The sequence below is a fragment of the Nipponia nippon genome, unplaced genomic scaffold (assembly GCF_047370975.1).
Source record: "Nipponia nippon isolate SJK-2023a ecotype South Korea unplaced genomic scaffold, ASM4737097v1 scaffold_6, whole genome shotgun sequence".
NCBI lineage: Eukaryota > Metazoa > Chordata > Aves > Pelecaniformes > Threskiornithidae > Nipponia > Nipponia nippon.
In genome coordinates this window covers 71,081,509-71,103,968 of record NW_028262380.1, presented here as the reverse complement: position 1 = coordinate 71,103,968, position 22,460 = coordinate 71,081,509, and positions in this window count along the sequence as shown.

Below are 22,460 nucleotides of genomic sequence, written 5' to 3'. Positions count from 1 at the left end.
AGTAACTGAATTTTCTACTCATTGCATCACTTTATGAATAACAATCCTGGACATTTCCAGGACATGTTTTCTCCTCCAGCTGTCAAAATATTTAATGCTTTGAATGTTCACAATTAGGCATTGCAGTTGAAAGTACTACATTTTGTTTCTGCAGCTTTGGGAAGGAATGATATCTTTGTCCCTCTGGGTCATCTAATAGCAGATTTCTTCTGGGATAAACTGTGGCTATATTTAGGGTACTCAAAGCCCTAGGTGCTGTGATTTTCAAAAACGTATTGAGGAGCTCTGGCTATTAGTTTACTTTCCTCTGTTGGACATGTGGATTGAATTATCACTTTCAAGCTCCAGCTGCGTCTTTTGGGAACGGGATACAAACAGGTGAAGAGAGGGAGAAATTCCTTCCCAGCTGGAAAGAAACAGTGGGTGCAGTCCTGGGGATTAGCAGTGACTGAGCTCAAAAAAAGAGCAGGTATGGGAAAGAGGAGAGCCTTCACCGAGCTGCGGGGCATCTCCAGACTGTGCATTGTGGAAGAAGACAGTCCTGGCACGAGGGGAGCAGAAGCATGCAGCGCGGCCTGGATCGTACCTGTCTGGATGCTTCAGCTGACCAGCAGAAAGGGGTCCGAGAATCAACTTTTGAGACCAGTGAAGAGAGGAGCAGAAGCTGGGAAAAATGCTGCAGGGGGGATCAGTTAGCAGCTGGTGGCACAGGAAAGAGAGAGAGAAATCCCTGGAAGCCGTAGAACAGAGCCAGCCACCTGGCAGGACAGGGGAAGAAAGGACCTGATGAGAAGCTGCAGCTTCTTCCTTTGCTTTCCTGATGATTTGAGCTTGAAGCAGCACCACACTTCTCGTGCAGATGCTTAAACAACATAAAAGCATACTGAACTCAGCAGACTGCAAACCAGCCTAACAATATGGTATAATTTCTGTGTTCCTGCTAGAGCTGGCCACGAAGTTTTCAACTAATCATAGTTTTAGCAAAATATGCTGTTTCACCTAAATTAAGACATTTACTGGAACCTGTTTCTCTCAACAAAACTTTAAGGAAAACTTCTCTGAAGACCAGGGTCATTCAGTAAATTCTGGCCACAGAAAGAATATCTGCTTCTGTTCCGCTCCATTTCTAAAAACATTTGAAAGTTTTTGGTTTTATTTCACTTGTTTACCAAATGAAAGTAAATCTCAAACTTTCACAAATAGGAATTTGTGAAGAAAACCAAAACAAATCCAGTTCCCAGGTCATAAAGACTAACTTTCAAAATCCCATTTTATTCTAATCTATTCTCTCCATCCCAGTGCCAGGAAAGGAGCATCTGCATAGATCACCACTGTGTAGACATCAGTCAATATGTGGGTAAATGAGGCATGGAAAGGAGTAGGGAAAACATGGCCACTCTCCTCTTTCAGGTGAAAGACCTAATAAACAGCAGCATATAAACTTGAAGACGACTTTAAAAGTAAGATGGATTACACCTGTGGAAGAGCTTCTGTAATTTGTTTTCATATTGATTTATCAGTACATAATATTCATTTGGCTATCACTAACCTCATTTCCCTAGACATGCACTCACATTCAGTAGCACTTTTTCTGCCAAAGCTGAAAAACAATTAACCTGTCTGAGAGGGAAAAGAGAACAAAACCATGGCCCTTACTCCTTCATCAGGTTTGTGGGGCTTGTCGCAGCTTTATTTTAATGTATAATTTTCTTCTTTTTATTTTGAGAATTTCACTGCTATGCTGCTATCATTTATTGTTTTGGTGTTTGACTTCCTGATAATATTCAGTCAGAGAGTGCATTATGTGTGTTAGACTTATTTTTTTAAAAATCTTCAAATACTGTACTCATTATCCAGAACAGAGGCATGGATCACAGGAAGATGCATTTAAGTGGAAATTTTTTAGGTAAAACCTGATATTAAGTTGTATAGAATCAATAACGATTTATTTTTTAAATGTTTTTTAAAATAAATGGGAATTAATTAGGTTCCTTGGCAGAGATAAACGAAGTAATTTTACTGTGCAGTGATTTCTCACTAAACTAAAGAGAACTGGTAAAAATTTCAGAAATGCCTTAGCAAACTCCAAAATTCCAGCTTTCAAAGACAAGATTTTTGAAAGATGCTTAAATGTCCAATAATCTGAATGATCGCTGCAGGAAACTTTGAAAGTACACTGAAGTCAATGAGTTAGGCACCTAGACACAACTGAAATACCAGTCCAGCTAAATATTTGGACACTTAATACCTTCAAAAAAAATCTTGGCCTGACAGCTTCATCAATTATGAGAATATGAGTCCTAAATCATGCACGTGCTTTTGATAAGTTTACACAGTATAACAGAATCAGATTAATTTCTGAATAAGTTGATGAGTGGAGGACAGAGAGCAGATGTTATTGGTCTACAGTGCTGTACTAAGTCAGAACTCCAGTCCTCCCAGTGGATTGCTGTATGGGGGCAAATTCTTTAAATATAAGGACAAAGTCAAGATGGCTAATGCAAATGAGGAGCTGGAAAATAGAAATGACTGCATCCAAAAATGATACACTCTGAACTGTATGTGCTCAAATAGGAGCAACTAGAAAACCCTAAGATTCTTAAGGAATTGGTGCAAGAAAACCTTAGTATTACAGCAAAAACTACAAATGAATCAGTCCAGGACATAGGAATAATGCATGAGTAAGAAACATAAAATTTATATAAGATTGGGGGAGGCAAATCCAGCTGTAGATGATATTGTGGTGAAGCACAGAAAGTGAGATTTTGATTATTTGGACGACAGAGATAATCCTGGAATTAACCTTTTTTAACCAAAGGAATTCAAAACAGAGAATAAAGTTCAGTTCTCCTTAGGATCTCTTTCTGAAGATAACTTGTATTATTAATAAAAGACTAGATTATATTCCTCTGAAGAGAAAGAAAGACTATGTATCCCAAGAAGATGTGTTATTAGATCTGACACTTTCTCATATTACAGTAACTTTTGAGGCTGTTATTTCAGGAAAATGTAAAAGTAGGATTAAAGGATGATTCTGGAGACATGAAAAAGGGATAAGTGGTATAAGGGAGAAGTTACGAGGAACTTCTCTTTTATGCAGAGTATTTTCTTTAACAATACTTTTATATAGTTGGTGGGGTTTTTTTTCATTTGTGTAGTCAGCTGGTCAGCTATTTTTTTTTTTTCCTGGAAAATCAGTATGTAAAGAATGAACAAGGGAGCACCTGAAAAATTTATATGTTAGGGATTTTTTTATCAGGATATAATATATAAAGGAAATGATAAACTGAATTTAGTAATAAAGAATTTAATTTTAGAAGAACAACAATCATGTTTCATTAACTCCTACATTACAGAGAACACTTGTAACGTCTCCATTTTTAACTTGTAAACAATACCAAACTCTAAATCCTGGCCCAACAAACTCTAATGCAAGGAATAAGGGACAGATTCAAACACTGAATTATGTTGAGATTTAGTTCAAGATTGGCACTATTCTTTTCTTACAGTTGAAAAGAAAGATCAGAGGGTGAAAGTCCCCAGTTAATGGGAAAAATGTAGATGAAAAAAATTCAAGACATTAGTCAAGGGGCATTGCAAGAATGGCTGATCAGTATCACTCTTTCATGCTTAGTAATAAATACCCAAATGATGACGTATACCACACAACAGAGGCATGTTGCATTTATATGAACAGCAGAAGTATGCACAAGCTTGCATATGCACCGTGGGTTAGTAAGTATACCTCATACATGAATGCATACATGGAGTTGTTCCCAGGTCTGTATGTAGATAAGCAAACTATCAAGACAGACATTAATAGGACCATTATGGAACAAAAGTAGGATGCTGGTGACAAAGAAATTTGATATTGTTGGAGAGGCAGAATTAATTCTTGGCTTAGTACTTCCAGAGAAAGCCAAAGGTCACATCCTGAAGAATGCAAAGGTGAAATGTTAAAAGGTTTTATAATAATGCTAAAACAGACAGACTATTAAAAGTATCTGAAGTTTGCAAGGCTTTATAAATTCAAGTAAATTATTAGCCAGGATTGAGGAGAAAAGAACATAAGAACTTTTTATACTTGCTTAATCCTTGATAGTCTGAATAATGGTGAGTGCCCAAACAGGGTTAGTAATTTAGAACTGATATTTACAAAAAAAAAAAAAAAAATCCTAAGCAAGTAGTGCAGACCTATGCACTCAGTAACATTAAAGGAGAAATATCAATAAGAAATAAGATACTTGCATATAATTTAGAGCTATTTGAAATTGCTGAAGGCAGCATGGTTTCAGGAAACAAATTTTTCCTTCACTGGCATGCATTCTGGCCAGAGGGAAGAAGAATTGAGTTAGCCTGTGGGTAAAAGCAAAAGAGAATTTTAAGGAGGCTTTGAATTAGTCCTAATCTACAGTACGGCTTCTCCTCAGGTTTGAAGCTCACAAATCATTGTGTTTTAGGCCAGGTTTGGGATAATTTCTTGGTAGATGAATGAAGTATTAAATGGGAATTTGTTCTGAAGTCAGCCATACTAGCACGCTAGCAATTCAGCTGGCGCTTCATCCTTACCGAAGACTTTTATTTTACATATATTATAGAGCCATGAAAGTTATCTGAATCTGTATGAGCAGACATAAAGGTAGATAACTTTTACCAGTGATGAGCTTTGCATCAACTCCTGACAGTCACTGTGATACACTGTCCAGTTTTAAGGTAAGCTCTGAATTTCTGCAATGAAATTCAGTATTTGAAGAGCTACTAGTCATCAGTGGGCTAGAACAGCTTCTACTATGCTTTTGGTAGTTCCCAGTGTTTCAGGACACTTTATGACTTATAAGCCAAATAACGTGGAAAAAACAAACACACACACAAACCAAAAAACTGATTAGAGTAGAAATACTTTATCTTCAAAAGGACCATTGCTGAGGAAGAAATGAAGGTATGTTAGCTCAGGATATTCAGAAACTGTTTGTGTTTGGAACAACAGATCAGGTAGAAGTTCCTGGTATCAAAAATTTTTTTAACTGTTTGGTTTCTCAAGAACAGTGAGAGAAACTTAATGGGGAATAAGACACAGGTACATAAAATATATTATTGCTTTGAGCTAGCACATTTGCAAACAGAAAATCACCGCAGAAGCCCCAGCTCAAACCACCAGAGAGCAGAATAAGTTTCATGCCTGTTGCTGTTCAGTATCTTATTACAAATGTTGTATCTTTCCATCTTAATTCATTTAACACCTATATTACTAGACCCATGCTGGAGGTCCATATGTCTCCACCACTACCCCTCCTCCCTGACATCCAGATAAATGAAACATTGCACAGAATAGTTATTAGATTAGCAGAGCTAACATGCTAAATTTACAAGGAACGGCCAGATTTTCATCAGAGAACTAATTTTTCTAACTGATAAAGCTTTAAATGACAGTGTAAAGGGTGTGTATTTCCAGACAGCCTAAACATAGAACCATAGAATGGGTTGGGTTGGAAGGGACCTTAAAGATCATCTAGTTCCAACCCCCCTGCCACAGGCAGGGACACCTTCCACTAGACCAGGTCGCTCAAAGCCCCATCCAACCTGGCCTTGAACACTGCCAGGGATGGGGCATCCACAACTCGTCTGCGCAGCCTGTTCCAGTGCCTCACCACCCTCACAGTGAAGAATTTCTTCCTTATATCTAGTCTAAATCTACCCTCTTTCAGTTTAAAGCCATTCCCCCTTGTCCTATCACTACCTGCCCTTGTAAAAAGTCCCTCTCCAGCTTTCTTTTTTGTCTCGTGGACAAAACAAGTGAGAACAGTGCTGCCAAGAAAAGTTTGTCAATACTGTAATACTGAGAGAGAAGAGACAGTGAAATAAATATACTAGATTCAGAAAAAGTTTCTACAACAGTCATCACCAGGAAGGCCCTTCCCAGCAGTTTCAGAAAAAGAATGAATTAGAATACTACGCTTCCCATCCAAACCTGAGAAGCAACCATCTAAAGCAATTTTGACTGGTCTGGCTTACTTTTGGCAGGCTGTGAGATCAGGAGATGTCTCACTGGTGCAGACCCTGATTTACTGTTTGCCATAGGTGCTGGTATTACAAAGATGTGGACTTGGCACACTGCAGTCAAAGTTGCAACAGGACTCAAAAAGTGGTATGCATGAAGAGGCTGTTGAATTCACAACCTGGATATTACCCTAGAAGAATAGATATCATTGGGCATGATTCATATCTGGAAGAAGCAGGCGATCTTTCTTCTACATGGCACACTAGCATAAGCCAACAGTCTTCCCTGATCAAATAAAAACAGTAGTTCCCTTGACACATTCTTTATTTCAGTCATAGAGCAGTTAACCTGGCATGAAAAGACAAGGTGTACCTGGTATACAGGTAATATCTTTTCAGCTCAGCAGTGGCTGGTTGAATAATTTTCGTAATACTCCTGTCATGATTTCAGCACATGGAGAGAAACCGAGGAAGAGACCCACACAGCTGTCTCTGCTGAGAGTGCCATGAGTGCAACCGGCCCACTTGCTAATTCTTTCTGTCACATTAATAGCATGAACAGCAGTTTATGGTTTATTCAGCCACCTGGATTTTCTTATTCAGATTTTTGAAAATACACTAAGAACAAATTCAGCTCCTTGTTGGTTTTTTTTATTTTATTTTTTCTTTCAATGTTAATTACATTAGGTCTTGAGCAGTAGCTTAACACCGTTTGATTTTCTCAGAACACCTTGTCTCTTGAGAGCCAGAGATCTTACTTGTTAAAAGTATTTGCATGTCTTAAATAGATGGTGGACTTTAAAGGAACTGGAATTAGTGAAATACCCTCATGACACAGAGTTTATAGATATCCCTGAAACAGTGTTATTTAGAAGACGTATTGTGTTTCCAAAGATATTAGATCAGTTGTGCTTCTCCTAGAGATAGGTGTCATGTTTTTGTCTATAAAATATGGAAATTGCTTTCAGGTCTGAAACTGAAAATAATACCTGGGTGATATATTCAAGCGAGTGTCTGTACTTGTGTCTCAGCTAGTAATCATGTTTATAAGGCTGTCATTATTGCTCTTGGTTTGAGCTCTGTTAATATATATGTATTCTTCAAAAGAGAAGTACAACACAACATTTTCAAGTCTTGAGAAGTAAACTATCATCTGATGCCTTAGTGTTAAGAGAGGGAAAGTGAGCAATGAAAAGACAGGGAGCTGTTTCTCATTAACTATTGTAAGATGTCAGCAAGATTAAGGTGTCAGGGTATAGAAAGATGAAGAAGAAAAGAATTACTTAGCAAATAGGCATAAATGAATATAAAATGTGAATAGAGGGTTCTAGCTACTTCTAAGGGTAAAAATAGGCCAGTAGACATTACATTGTGCTACAGTCAACTCATCCACTCGATCCTGACCTTCACCTTTATAGGTGAGACTAGTGGGAGCAAAATGTTACCATATAGCCAATGCTGGGAACTTTCAGAACCGTTATTTCTGAAAAGAAATGAATATTCAAAGGCCCCTTTGACATAATGAAGGTTAAATCCTACATAGAGTTTTGCAGGCCCATGTAAGTGCTGTCTGACTGGGCTCTAAAATAGTAGAGTTCAGCCTGTCTGTGAGCTGCCTGGGAGCTATATGGCCATGGTTAGTGCAGGGCTGATCCCATGTTTAAACTGGTGAGAAATGGAGCATTACATTGCATCTCACAAATGCAGCTACACAAGGTGGGCAGAACAACAGGTCTGCGAAAAAGAATATATCATATAGACTTATATACATACAGAGAAGTCGCTTGCCTACATATTATTTCACAACTGACTCTTAGAAACCACTTCGGGTACTGCCAGCTAATACCTGCAAATTGCCAGCTTGTACCATCTACATACCTGTCATCTTGCCTGGAAAATACTTTAGTTCAGTTAGTGAACAGTGTTTGCAGCTGTACCTGCTAAGGAGAGAAAGAAGACACCATTCTTGCCTAACAGACAAGAAATTCCAGGCAGAAACAGCCATTAAAAACCTGCTTTTTTGGAAGAAAGACAAAAAAAAAAAAAAAAAAAAAAAAAAGAATGCAACAAACAATTTGTTGGCTGGCAACGAACAGTATAGCAGTAACGTGGTACCACTTCAGAAAAATATTATTATCCTTGTGCAAATGAGACTTAGCAAATTATGGACAGCACTTTTGAATTGTTTTCACCTTTTAATTCACAATGGTTACTTATAAGGTATAGTGGCCTTCCATACCTAAGCTGCTGCTCCACAGCCATAAGCAAGCATTGTAAAAAACCTTTGTTTCCAAAACATAGGGCCACTTCTAACATCTTGCATTGATTTAAATTATGAACCAATTTAGCTAAGCTGATGTAAACTCCAATATAATTACTTTGTATCAGATTTATGCAAATAGAAAAAGATATATCTGTTCCCTCAGCAACAGTTTCAGTCCAGAAATCGTGGAGGCAGAGCATATTAGCTTGTGCCCAGCCTTCAGCAATAATAATTGTATAGTTTTGAGACTGAAGCTGCTAGAAGGTGGCTATGTACATGTTGCTCAGAGACGACTCTAAATCACACTTTTAACACTGATAAGATCCATTTAGTTTCCACATAATGTTAGAAAGATGAATATATCGGTAACTCAAACCTAGTGTAAAGTATTTACCTCACACTTTCATTAAATTGATAAAAAAATCTTATGTCTCTTTCTACCAATGTACTTGCAGTCAATGTGTAGATCGGGCGTGAATTTGCTTGACATTTAGCGAGGTGCCATTTGCTGTATGGCTGGTAACAGTGTCGGTGATTGCAAAAAGAGAGAAAAAGAAAGCTTCATTTTGATAGCTGAGTTCGTAGCCCTTTGTTACCCACATTTATAAAGGTGCTCTTTGCTATGCTTTCATCTTTTTATTTATTTGGTTTGGAAACATCCCTCTGTTCCACTGTATTATAAAAGCTTTGCTCTGTTTCCCATCTGCTGTCTTTGAGAGATCAGTCGTAGAGCATTCATCAGTGGAAACATGAGGCGCTTTGCCACGGTTTCTCTAAGATTCATCTTGCCAGTCACACCCAAACTGAAATGGGTCAGTTTTCATCAGCCTTGGCACTAAGCCTCTGTGCTCTCCCATGAGCCCTGTCCAATAATTTAAGAGAGGTGGGAGTGGGAAACAAATTATGTGACTATTAATTCCAGTTTTCTTGCTCAGATGCCAGTACATCAAAAATAGATCTCCCTGGGCCAGAGCACTTTGTCATGTTATCTGGAGTAATACTAGTTTGTGAATTATGTCCGGTCAGTTTAGCATCTCAGTTTGGTCACATTAATCTCTTTGACCACTGCCTTAATCACTGAACTCTGCCATCTCATTTTTCATCTTGCAGAAAGAAGCTGTCTGACTTTTTGTCTAGTGCCTGGCACAGTGATTGCTCTGTTGACTCCATAGTAGTCAGAGGAACCCGGAGGTCTTACAGGCGGCAGCAGGACCAGCCACAGAGGGTACCGTCTCATCAAGCTCAACTATCTCATCCATTCCTTAATCACCATGCAAACAGCACAGTAACCACAGATGATGTAAACTATTTCATTTCACATACCTTAGCAGGTTAACAACTTGCTGCCTGTCCCAAGCTGCATGATCACAAAAAAACCCCATGAATTCATAGACAAAAATTGATTTTTAATTACTAGAGAATTCTATATTTATACACGATTTACATCAGCCATGAGATGCTTACCTGTGTTCTTGTATTGAGATAATAGCCAGCTAAGCACAATGCATTCACTCTGTGTGTATAATCTTGATAAGCCCATGTTGCAGATACAATTTTGAAATTCCATTTATGGATCTGTCTAGGTTCATTTGCCTTAGATGTTCAAATGATCCATAGATTAGGAAATATGATTGATAATTTCAGTAAATACCTTCAAAACATCCATACAGAAGTTTCAGAATACATTCGCAAGTGGAATCTGTCATCCTGCCAAAGGATTAATGTTGACTTTGTTGTCAATGTTGCTTCTTCTTAAATAAGTGTTAAAATATGTTTTTTCAAAAATTACAAGTTTACTTAAAATAGAGCCTTTTTTTATTAAATGTGTGCAATTAAGCAAAAAAAGTCTTTCTACTATGGAAACCTATAAAAGGTATGGATGGGAAACAAATCTGTCTGCTGCTGCTACAGAAGTCTACAGTAAACACAAGCACCTAGATACTGTTGTATGGTATCAACTCTCAATATATTTTAGAATAGAATAGTTCAGCTGGAAAGGACCTACAATGATCATCTAGTCCATTTAGAAACTAGCCTGCACATAATGCAAGAAGTATTAGGTTGCTTATAATATCTGTTTGTCTAGCAGCCTTTAGAATGACATTTTATCAAAGAAAAAAAAAAAAGTACCTTTTAGTATTTTTGTTGGAAAAGAGCTCAGATCGTTGGGTTTTATTTCTGCCATAAAGGAACAAGGGAATGTAGTTCCCCATGAAAACATGAGTAGTAGTTTTGGGGTAAAATGAGGACCAACTGTCACTAAGAGCAGAAAAAAAGCCTAGCACATTCCTTTTCCTCCAGTCCCGCTTTGTCAGCCCTTTCCATTATTTGTCTTTCAAAGTTGCCTCTGATTTCTTAGCTTCCCTGATAAAAACAAGTGGCTTTTTTCCTCAGAAGCTAAACAAATAGATAAACTACACTGCCATGAGAAAGCAGTCCAAATTCATGAATATATTCCTATCACTATGAATTCCTTTGAGCTTTTGAAAATTGCAGAAGTCAATAAACCCAAGATTTTCAGAGAGAAACTTACTATGAACCGAAAAGTGTAGATAGACAACAGTCTCCCAGAGATGTGTCACAGTTTTGAGAAATGTGTCAGGATTTGATTTCTCCTTATATGGAAGTGATAAGTTGTCTTAAAAATAGGAATATATTTATATGTTGTAGAAGGATGACATTCCAGGGCACTGCATGAAGAATGAGATGCAATCATAGTGCTGGTAAAGATGTGTCACAATTGAAGCAGCTATATCTGAAGAATCTACCCGTCTTTACAAGGGGGACTGAAGGGGAAGAAAAGCTGCCCAAAGGACAACAGCTGCAAATAAAGCATACTTTTTCAAAAACTCATACGTGATCAAGACTACCAGCAAATCAAGGGATTTTTTAATAATGGAATACAAGCCACTACTGGCTGCTCTTGAATCTGTTACAGAGGCTGCTACCTTGCTCAAAATAGGATAGAATAAAATTGTACAAGCACTAAAGTCAGCTTTCTAGCGAGCAGGTTTTAAAACACAGTATGATTTTTTCTAACAGGATCTTCTTCAGTTGACAGTGAAATAGGTAGAGAATTACAAGAATGGAATAGACAGTGAAATACGAGACCTAATATTTCCAAGGAAAATCTTATTTGCTTGAACATGGCAGAGAGCTTTTAAACATTATGAGCCAACCAAAGTGATCAGTAAAAGCTGGGTTTCCTCATATACTGGGCATGGATGTTCCTTTGGATATGCTATCAACTCTGTAAAATTCAGTCTATTTCTCCATGAGTCTATGCCTGAAACAGATATTAAAAGGAAGCTGAAATATAGATTAGGGTCTACTTTTGGGGGAAGAACTGAGAAGAGCTAAGATGTGAATTGAAACCAATATTTCATTGCCTAAAGGTCAAAAATGGTGAGAAATTTATAGGAAGAGGTAACTTTGAAAGAATCACCCTCAAGACAGTACGTAGCCCATCAGGACAGTAAATCTCCAACTGCCCTAAAAGAGCTTTTTCCAGAAGTTCAGTTATAAAAGTTTATTTCCTCAAGGCAAGTTGTCAGTCAGCAAGTATTCTGTTCAAACACTTCTGAGTTTCATGTAAAAAGATACACCATAGATTTAGAGACAGAAATGACAAAGGTCAGTTCAAGAGTGGAAGGATATTTCAGAATATCTCAAGCTTTCTAGCTTTGCTTAGCACAGTCAAGGAAAGGAATACCTCTCTACATAAAAAGAAGGTCATAACAACCACTGCGTTAGTGCCCTGCTATATCAAAACCACAATGTTGACAGCATCCCCATGCCAATAGAAATGTGAACGAAATAGTGAGGAATAACTGCATTTATGAAAGGGCTCTATTTGTCACCGCTTGGGCCACTTGGTTCTGTCAGTGATATACTGGTGGAGAAAATATTGCTGTTGAGACTTGCTGTCAGTGCCCATAACCTCTCTTGCCAGTGACAGAATAAAAGGGGGAAAGTTTTAGGAAATTGCTTTATAGCCTGGTCTTTGTTTTGGGAAATTCCTTCAGAGATCAGGTGCAGTAGAAACAGCGAACTGCTACTTTACCTAAAGGCCGTTCTCCTGAAGGGAAGACTTGATCCCAGAGTCCACGCAGCATGCGGTAGACATTTCTGCTATTTGAAGAATGCAGATTCATCTCTTTATACAGATGCCTTATCTTCCAGACAGGACAGCAATTGACGTTCAAAGCAAGACTGAAATGGACAAATCAAGGTTTTATTGTTTACTCAACATGCAGGGACCTAAGCTGCATGTATATACAGACATAACTAGATTACACTGCAGGTGCTTGCACTCTTACACTCTTAGCTTCTAGTACAGGTTCTGCCTATGCCAGGCAGATTCTCCAGACTTGTCAACTGAAGTGTAAAGGTTAAACAGCCTTCTGAACAGAAGGCTGTGGTTGATCAGAAACACGGCTGATTTTAACATGGCTTGCATTAAAAAAAAATATAGAACAACATTAAAGTATCATGTTGAGGTATCACATCCAGGACAGAATATAACTCTCCCAGGCCCCAAAACAGCGGCAACTCTCTAACTCCACCGCAGAGTAATATCCAGGTATGCTGGGCAGTCCATCAGTGGAGACCAACTCGCAGCCCTCTTTATCGTAGCTTTCGTATTTATGAAACGGGTAGGATTTCTCCCTGTCTTTTACTAAGCTAATGATGTTTCAGTCATTGTATGTTGTCCCAATTGTCAAATCAGACGATGCTGGAAAGAACTTTTATTTCATTGCTGGAGTTGTAAAACGGACGAGGAGAACTTTAGGGTGAGCTATCATTCCAGCCTAAGGAGAGCTAGAAGCACCACACATTAGCCATACTGGGAAGAAATGGAACTTCTGCCTGGTTCAAGGGGCTCAGATGAGAAGTCCAAACTGTTCCGAAAGAACTACGTACTTTGAAGTAATGATAAGTAAACAAGTGGACCCTCTCTCTACCTATTGTACTGGATGGATAAAAAGCTACGCTTCTCAGGATAATCAGGGCTGAGCAGAATTTAACAGAATTAAGACAACAGTTGCAAAGTGTATTTGGGTTTCACAGATAAAATTTAAAGAGCAGACCGATTATATATATCCCAGAATTTACTTATAAGAACAGACATCTCAGTACAGCAATCACTATGTGATTACTTGAACAACCACAAGAAAGATATAAGGAATGTAATGCAGCTACATAGATGGCTATCTCACATTATTATTTGCAAGAAATCCTATGAGGAAGAAAAAAATCAAATAATGGACAGAAAGACTAGCAGAAAATATGAAAGAAGTGCTTATGGTGTTAGGTGCAATTTGCAATACAGGTTGCAAACGAAATATACTGCATGTCAATATTTTCTTTAGAATCTTAGATTAAAGATTTAAATGATAACTTTGAAGATGGGAACCAGAGAGGGGGAGATGCTGCTGGGGAGAATGCTGCAGCTATAGGACCTATTAACAGTGAAATGGTAGTGATGCTTAATCTCCAGTTTAACATGTTTAACAGCAGAGAACAAATTGTTCACAAAATTGAAGCAGTTGATTGATTCAGTTGGGTAGGCTAATATGGGCTGGAGTGGCTGGGAAGTAGATTCCTCAATAAGTGGAAGGAATAAGTCAATGAATAGCTTCATTGTTGGTCTCCAAATGCTCTACCTCAAATTTAGTCACGTTAGGGATCAATCCAAGTCACGTTTTCATTCTCTGTTTTTCTTTACCAGATTGGAAATCCTGGGAGCCCTGTTGAACCCAGATGAAGAAGAATGTGAAATTATATTAGCACCAAATTCCCACTTCATGAAGAAATACATGTGGGTAGACCAAATGTATATAAACTCTGATTTACTTTATTTTGAAAGAAATTTTGTGTATTAGCAAAAGTTTATACAGCTCTATCTCTTTTTTTTCCCCCAGTAAAATCATAGCTCATTGATTAAATTAACTGAAATTCCCTCTCTGCAAGAAGGAAATTCATGGTTCAAGGAGACACATAAATATATTTTCAGGATTGCTAGGAAGATAGAGTAGAAGTATGCGTCCGCAAGGGACTATGACAGTACTTGTGGAACAATAAATCACATAATGAACGTGGTCTGGGCCTGATGAATGGCATCCATTTGCACCCTCCATCCTGGCATCTAAGAGATGCAGGCTTCCTGGTGGTTTTTCTCTGTTTATTCCACGCTTACTATACCTTCACAGCAGAATGCACAACTTGCATTGTAATACTAGGTACTGTAAAACACCTGCTAGTTAAAGGAGAATTTTCTGAACTAAGAATGGCTGAAGCCTAACTATTGCCAGGATTAGATTATGTTACTGGGACCTCAGACAAATAATGCTCTGATTTGTTCAGAAAACCTTCTGGAAAAGGTGTTCAAAAGGCAGAACAAATAGAATAAATAATAAAATCAGAACTTTCAAGTTAAATTTTCTTGTCCTTGTGCCGTCTTTGAGAGAGACCAATACATATGTTTTCAAAGGCTGTTCCAGTGGTTAGAGTAATGAATGACATCTGTATTTGACTTATAGCACATGCAAAGGGTTTATATGAAGAATCATTACCACTTAAACTAGGGTAATCTGATATTTTGAAAGAAGAAAAGCCCTTCTGATGGCAGGGATTATGGCAATATGAGCTGAGAGTGTAAGATCAGTCATACACAAGGGCTACACTGCTTTGCCCACTCTTGTTAGGCAATGTGACTATGACACTCGGTGTATCCGCTGAGCTCTCTAATTGGCATTGTAGTTTCTGTGGGACAAGGGCCCTTACATAGCTTGTATTTGTACAGCACCTAGCACTGGGATTTGTGCTGAAAGCACATAATACAAATAATATATTGTAATGGTAATGACTTCCTAACTGGAGTCATAAGTCAAACAAAGGCAACAAAGGGAACCTTGTGGTTGGTGTCCAGTACACACCACCAGATCAAGGGGAGCCTATTGATGAAGCCTTCTTACTCCAGCTACAGGAGGCATCACACTCGCAGGCTCTCCTCCTGCTGGGGCACTTCAACCACCTCGACATCTGCTGGAAAAGTAGCACGGTGAGCTGTAGGCAATCCAGGAGACTCCTGGAGTGCATCAAGGATAACTTCTTAAGCCAGGTAATAGACAGCCCTAACAGAGGGGTTGTGTTACTGGACCTGTTGGTCACCAATGCTAATGAGCTAATCAGAGACATCAAGATTGGAGGCAGCCTGGGCTGCAGTGATCATGCACTGGTGGAGTTTGCAGTCCTGAGGGATACGGACAGGCGAAAAGTAAAGTCAGGACCCTGAATTTTAGGAAAGCAAAATTCCAGCTGTTCAAGGAGTTAGTCAACAGGACCCCCTGGGAAACTGCCCTCAGAGAAAAGGAAGGAGAACAGTGCTGGCAGATCTTTAAGGACACTTTCCAGAGATCGTAAGAGCTCTTGATTCCCAGGTGTAAGAAATCAGGAAAGGAAGGCAAGAGACCAGCATGGATGAGTGGAGACCTGCTAGTCAAACTAAAGGGCAAGAAAGAAACGCACAGGCGGTGGAAGCAGGGACAGGTATCCTGGAAAGACAGGGATGCCGCCCGGTTGTGTAGGGATACGGTCAGGAAGGCCAAGGCACAGCTGGAGCTGAACTTGGCAAGAGATGCAAAGAACAATAAGAAGGGCTTCTACAGGTACGTCAGACAGAAGACGAAGGTCAAAGAAAGTGTACTCCCCAATGAGCAAGACTGGCAAACTGGTAACAACAGACAAAAAGAAGGCTGAGGTATTCAACAACTTTTTTGCCTCAGTCTTCACTGGCACCCTCTCTTCTCATACCTCTCGAGTGGATGGACCTCAAGGCAGGGACTTGGGAGGCAAAGTCCCTCCCTCTGTAAGAGATGACCACTCGAGGAACCTGAACATACATAAGTCTATGGAACCTGATGAGATGCATCCCAGAGCCCTGAGGGAACTGGCTGATGCAGTTGCCAAGCCACTCTCCATGATATTTGAAAACATGGCAGTCAGGTGAAGACCCTGGTGACTGGAAAAAGGGAAACATTGCACCCATTTTTAAAAAGGGTAGAAAGGAGGACCCTGGGAACTACCGACCTGTCAGCCTCACCTCTGTGCCTGGGAAGATCATTGAACAGATCCTCCTAGAAGCTATGCTAAGGCACATGGAGGACAGGAGGGTGATTCAGGACAGCCAGCATGGCTTCACCAAGGGCAAGTCCTACCTGACCAACCTAGTGGCCTTCTAATGAGGGAGTGACTACATCAGTGGATGAGGGAAGAGCTATGGATGTCATCTATCTGGACTTCTGTAAGGCCTTTGACATGGTCCCCCACAACATCCTTCTCTCTAAATTGGAGAGATATGAATTTGATGGGTGGAGTGTTCAGTGTGGATAAGGAATTGGCTGGATGTTGCATCCAGAGAGTAGTGGTCAATGGCTCAATGTCCAGATGGAGATCTGTGACAAGTGGTGTCTCTCGGGGGTCCATACTGGGACCGGTATTGTTTAATATCTTCATCAATCACATAGACAGTGGGATCAACTGCACCCTCAGCAAGTTTGCAGACAAGACCAAGCTGAGCGGTGCAGTTGACATGCCTGAGGGAGAGGATGCCATCCAGAGAGGGACCTGGATAAGCTTGAGAAGTGGCCCCATGTAAACCTCATGAGGTTCAACAAGGCCAAGTGCAGGGTCCTGCACCTGACTCAGGGCAATCCCCAGTATCAATACAGGCTGGGGGATGAAGGGCTTGAGAGCAGGCCTGCCGAGAAGGACATGGGGGTACTGGTGGATGAAAAGCTGGAGGGCTGGAGCACCTCTCCTATGAAGAAAGGCTGAGAGAGTTGGGGTTGTTCAGCCTGGAGAAGAGAAGGCTCCAGGAAGACCTTATAGCAGCCTTTCAGTACTTAAAGGGGGCTTAGAAGAAAGATAGGGACAAACTTTTTAGCAGGGCCTGTTGCAATAGGACAAGGAGTAATGGTTTTAAACTAAAAGAGGGTAGATTTAGACTAGATGTAAGGAAGACATTTTTTATGATGAGGGTGGTGAGACATTGGAACAGGTTGTCCAGAGAAGTGGTAGATACCACATCCCTGGAAAGATCCAAGGTCAGGTTGGATGGGACTCTGAGCAACCTGATCTAGTGGAAGATGTCCCTGCTCATTGCAGGGGGGTTGGAGTAGATGACCTTTAAAGGTCCCTTCCAACCCAAACTATTCTATGATTCTATGAAACATGTCAGAAGTAATGAAATTAGATTGGAGAATGACCAATAATACTAATTATTACAGCTATGATAGATTTGAGAGTGTTGAAAATGTATGTGGTTACTGCTATTTCTAGAGACAATATTTTGAGAACTGCTTATTTCCTCTGTCAATCTCACTGGTTGATTAATGTTGGCTCTATCATTCTGAACAATATAAATCAAGTAGTAATGTCAATCTGCCTTTTTAACAACTCCAAAGCAACTGTTAAGTTTGATGTGACAACTGTGGTGTCTGCTTAGTTTAACAGAAGTTATGGCAGAGAGTCTTAAAAGATTTCAAGTGTGTTTATTAATTTGATATAAAATGCATGAAAGAAGCACACAGAGTTACTTCTTTGTTTCCTCCTCTCAAAATTGCAACTGGGCCAGTAACTCTTAATGCAAAGTTAATTTAGTCAAGATACTTGAGAGCCACTTGGCTCTGTTTCTAAATTCCTCCCTTTGTCCTTCGCAAAGCTCTTTGAAGTGTTACTCCGCGAGGTGGATGTTGTAATGAGCCTATTTCTAAGAGGATCAAAGTAGCAGAGCTGCCCAAAGCAGCATCAAAGATACACAACAGAGAGGCCTTTAATGAGCAAGAGGGACATGACTGTCTTTTCCCCAAAATAAAACCCTAAAAAAGGATTTAGATTAAATATTTAAAATTGAAAATTATTTTATTTTGTCTGGAGCTCGCTAGCAGAAAGCAAAAACCTCAAAGAGAAGAGGAGATTTCTCCAGCTGACTCTTCTAAAATTTAATGACTGTGATTTGCTCTATGCTTCACCATCACTTAATGAAGTCCAGATACCTGTGGCCTAACCTAAAGGTGGCAGCCGCAGCCGGCACGAGCACAGGCAGGATAGCAGCCTTGTGCTAGAGCAGATTCCTTTCCCATGGATATGAAAATAGAAAGCAAACATACAGCAGGAAGCTGCAGCAAATGCTGCGGAGCGAAAAGACAGCTTGGAAGGGGAATAGGGGGGAAGGGTGGGAGAAAAAAAAAGGAGTGGGAGGGAGGACTGGACATGTAAATTATGTGCCAGGAAATGAATTCCTTATAACGTCTCTTGCCAGAAGCTAAATCCTAGCAAATATAAGTCATCTTTTTTCCTTTTCTTTTGCTCTTTCCACAGTTCCTCTGAGGGTCAGGGAGGAAGGAGCAGGGACAGGAAGAGGGGCTATTCAGTGTTTACTTACTTATTGTGTGACTAAAGTGCTATATGATCTAGCTTTAACATTAGAAGGCATGTGACCCCATAAAAGTGACGAACAGGATAATATCCTGCTTCTCATTACACATGGTTTTTCAACTTACTTTATTTGGCCACGGGGATCCTACAATATGTTCTAGGGCTGAAATACCAGAAGAAATGTGTTTCTGTTCAGAGGCTGAATGTGCTTATTGCACCGTGCTCAGTAATGAAATGGGGGCTTATTTTGTTTGACTTGATAGCTATCTGTGCAAATATTGCCTCTACTTACGTTTGTGTTTGTTTAAGGAATCACCTACTGCATCTGTCAAGACTGCAGAAATGTATTCCACTGACCTGCGCTTAACTTGGGGATAAAATGAGAAGACTTGTGTTTAAGGTTAAACCTGTATGTATGGTCTTTTTTTTTATTCAGAATTTAGCAGAAACCATCTGGCAGAATGTTAAAAATCCTTGGTAGCAAACCTTTGGCTGCTGAGCGAAGTACACTTCTAGCTTATGAGAAATCAATGATATATGATGCAGAGAGCAGAACGACTAATGAAACTGGACACAAAGTAATTATATAATACATTAACATTTACAGGGCATTAAGCATGAAAAGCAGCCCAGACTTCTTTTTTCCTTCCCAACCCACACGGTTTGGGATACCATATATCCCAGCATGTGCAATGCCACGGACAAAACCAGTACCAATTTCCTGGAAGAATTCTCTGGGTAAAAGCATTGGATGCTTCCAAATGTAAGCAACACAGATCTTTTATTTTTTTTTTTTTTAATAACTGCAACACTACAATGCTTATGGAAGTTTGCACATAGCAAAATTTTGTAACTTAAGTAAGTAAACTTAAGTAAGAGGCTGCTTTTCAGCAAAAGGTACTGAGAAGCCAGAAGTTTCCAGTGAAGGAAATTGGCTGGGAAGCACAGGTCCCAGTTTCCTTCCTTTACAGGGTACAAAGTACATAGCTCTTCCTAAAGTGCTGTTATCTCTGGAAATGTAAATAGCTATGAATTCCTGTATCATACTGAAATCAGTAAAAATCAGTAAGTCTTCAGGGCTTTTAAAAATTAATTAACTTCCTGCACATCCATTTCTAATCAGGATTCGGGAACCTAACAACCATCTGGGAAAATCTTGACCATTGTGACTTGGTTGACATTTTAATGGCAGATACAACTTCTAAGATACTGATTGCATATAAACCTTCTAAAGTTGCCCACTGTAGAAACAGTATATGTACATACATGTACATATATGACATGTATTTCATAATCCATATATTGTGGGTTCACCACTATTGAATTGCTTGAAAAGATTTTGATGCTACAAGTGAAAACAGAAATTCCTAGCATCCACATGCTTCTTTTATGTTCCCATTTCTAGCTCCTAGAATTTAAACCCCTAAAGAATATAGAATATATAAAAAGAATATAGTAATAGAAAAAGTCTTTGCAATTTCATGTAGATGTGAGATAACCTAAACACAAGAACAAAATGAAAAAGGAGATTGAATGAGGTATCAAGCTTTTGAACTTACTTGGATTGTTGAAGGCTAATCCCCACAAAGAGCACCAGTCAAGGCTTTGATTCACCGGAATTTGTGTGCAGAAGAGATGCAGGGCCTATATCGTTCCACTTTCTTCATATGGTATGAAATATGTTTGATTGAAAGTGATTGTCTAGAACTGTCCCATCTCAACGCCCATTCTACATAGTGTCTTAAAAAAAGAAAAATTTATTTTTAAGAATGACTTATTCCCTGAATGTCAAATCATTTTTGAGCACCATGATTTCTACTGATTTCTTCTGCTTCAATACCAAGTATAACCTACAATACTCAGTTCTGGTAATGCCCTAACTCAGGAATAACAACTTTCACATAAGAATGTTTTATTTCCTACATGGGCTGAAAGAATCCCTAAAATTCTTTTAAGCATTCAGCTTGTAGTCTATTGATCTATTTTCATTACTAACACAGATTAATTATATTTAAAATTAAAACAAATAGCTTTAATTGGAAACCAGAGTTCTACTGAGCCTTTACAAGCAGTAATTTCTTAACAGTGCTAGTTCAAGCATTTTTTGCTATACCTGTAAGTTTGCTACATCTTACTATTGGTAATTTTGGGTACAAAATGAAAAAGATGTTTCCCTGAAAACCATATGATTAGCTAGTGTCAAGTTCTGGCATATTGCTCTCCCAGGAATTTACTGTATTAGTTTAGTTAGACAGTATCTGAGCTATTTGCTGTAGTCTTGCTGATTTAATGCTGCTAAAATTGAGAGAGGAACATGTAGTAATGGGTGCAACATTAAGTGCTCCATAAAATCTTCCATGCAATATAAAACCAACTTGCAACTTTCTCATGTATGTGTCTCTGAAGGTAAGCTTTCAGTACCACTAGTCATAGCTTTCAAAGGTTTCTCTGATAAACTTGTGGTTGCCTAGTACCTTCTGAGTAGCAGTTTCCTGTCAGTATAGTCAATGAGAAACCTTCCTCCAAAAATGCCCTTATGCTAGGCAAGCCTCAAGAACAGTTCCAGTTGTCAAACTATAGCAAGGACCTACCAGGAGTCTGCAGGACAGTCAAGGTACAATGAGCGCTGTCAGTTACTTCCCCTGAAAAAAAGCATAACAATAATTACCACAGGCTGTAAATATGTCAGATTATGTTTAAACATCAAATACACATCTTTCTACAGATATCCCATATGAAATCTTACTGTCATTACAGTCATTGATAGGATATAATTTTTGTGAAGTGATGAGGCACCTAATTATGATACTTGAATGAATCTGATATAATAATGCCTTCATTGTCAAAACCATATATGAACAACAGCAACCAAAACCCAATGCATTTTGGCACTTCTGTGCTACCCAGAGTCATGAATCGAGATGCCTGAGTAGAGCAGTTCTTGTCTAATGTCCTGTCAAATAATTTTCCAAAACTCTGTATTCAATGAGAATTAAGATGAATATCATATCCTTATGCAGTGATAAACATTAGTTCAGATCCCATGGTCTCAGGGACTCTCTGTAGCTACGGTACCCGAAGAAAGCTATCTTCGATGCTTTAGCACCCTTGTTGAAAAACAGGGCAAAATTACCCACATGCAATACAATTATTTGTAATAGGGATTCACAAGCAAGCCATACTGGAAATACTGTGGGGGCTGCTGAAATGTTTTTTAGTGTTAACATGTTGTACCTACCTATGAAGCACTCAGTATCTAGCTCCTTCTCTGCCTTTAAGAATAAGGAAGTTTTACCAGGTAGCCCAAATACAATATCAGGAGAGTAATTACCAGAAACAAAGACATCTGTCAAAAGGAACTGTAATTTGTTTTCATGCTTCTGATGTATACTGAGACTGAGTCCTTATGAAAATCAGATTGTTAAATAATTTGCTTGACCTTGTTAAAAATATTTCACTTCACTTGTGAGTCAAAGTTGTTGACCATACGACACTGCATAAACAGTTTACTTAGAATATAGCAAGGTGCCAAGTACTTTGAATCTCTTTAATTAAACTTATGAACCCTTAGTTTTAAGACTGTTTTATCATATTTAGCATTCTTGAGAGGATTAAACTCACAGCTATAGCTGTTATATTTTAAAATAAATTGTAAACCTGTCTATCTGAATATCGCAAATTATGCTACACTCAGTTTAGCTCTTACGTGTAAATCAAGAGCTATTTGGTCAAATTCTGTGATTCTATAACACATTTTTAA